At 37.3% G+C, this 1,475-nt stretch overlaps 1 protein-coding gene across 1 annotated transcript in view; it reads left to right on the forward strand.

Moving 5' to 3' along the window:
* The window catches only part of LOC106875494 (bone morphogenetic protein 7), a 24,302-nt gene that overhangs the window by 15,723 nt on the left and 7,104 nt on the right, over positions 1 to 1,475 (forward strand).

Genomic DNA, 1,475 nt, shown 5'->3' on the forward strand with positions numbered 1-1,475 from the left:
TATATATATCCTGAGTTCAAATTCCACCGAGGTCGACTTTGCCTTTCACCCTTTTGGGCTCAATTAAATAAGTACCAATTACACGCTCGGGTTGATGTAATCAACTTAAACCCTTTGTCTGTCCTTGTTTTCCCCCTCTATGTTTAGCCCCCCATGGCAATAAAGAAATAAATTATTATTATCATTATTATCATTATTATTATTATTATTATTATTATTATCATCATCATTATTATTATTAAAGGCGGCAAGCTGGTAAAATCATTAGCGTGCTGGACGAAATGCTTAGCAGTATTTCGTCCATTACTACATTCTGAGTTCAAATTCCATCAAGGTCGACTTTGCCTTTCATCCTTTCAGGGTCAATGAATTAAGTACCATTTTTTTTTTTTTTTTATTGTAAATTTTGGGCTGAAAAATTCAACATGTACATCAAACTTTCAACATGTAGGTGCTTGTTAGTCTCAAGAGAATAAGTTGATGATATCGGGGTAATTTTGCAGAGTTAAAACAAGCTTCGAAGTTATAAGCATTAGTTGGAAACAGAGACTATAAACACATATTTTAAAATGTTACTAATTTTTTTTTAATTAATCTCAAGGGGAAAGGGTTGTGCCTCTAATTTTCTCAGGCTCCCACATAAGCTCTGGCATTTGGTAAACTAGTTTGAGAATTAGTACAACTGATGTTTTAGTTTAGTTGGTGGCTACATGTGTGCATATGTGTGTGTATGCAGAAACACACACACACATACATGTACACATGCATGACTATAGAGATTAAATAATCATTAGTCCTGCAGTTAAAGTTTCCTTTTAGTAAGTGCAAGCATGGCTGTGGGTAAGAAGTCTGCTTCTCAACCACATTGTCCAGAGATCAGTCCCACTGTGTGGCACCTTGAGCAAGAATCTTCTACTATAGCCCCAGGCTGACCAAAGCCTCTAAGTGGATTTGGTTGATGGAAACTGAAAGAAGCACTTCATACACGTGTTAGCTCTCGGTCTCCTTCTGATTCCATACACTAACATTGCTGCACTTGTTTCCCCATATTTTACACATAACATACATACGCATGCAACTGTCTGTGAAGGAACACCACGCACACACACATTGATATATACTAATACATATGTATATACATGCAAATATACTCACAAATACACATATCTACAACACACATTCATATAAGCTTGTATACACACACACACACACACACACACACATCTATTATTTAAGCATGGTATACACACACACATACTACTCTGTAAAGACTTAACCTCAAACACAAGCTGTATACACACACACACACACACACACACACAAGCATATTACAAACACACACACACACAAGCACATATTACAAACACACAGACGGACAGGTGTGCGCAGGCGTGTTTATCCCCCTTCTTTCCTCCTCCTCCTCCTCCTCTTTTTTGCGGCACCCTGCTTTACCCTTTGATCTGTCACATTTGATT

This window comes from Octopus bimaculoides, chromosome 23 (assembly GCF_001194135.2).
Source record: "Octopus bimaculoides isolate UCB-OBI-ISO-001 chromosome 23, ASM119413v2, whole genome shotgun sequence".
Lineage (NCBI taxonomy): Eukaryota > Metazoa > Mollusca > Cephalopoda > Octopoda > Octopodidae > Octopus > Octopus bimaculoides.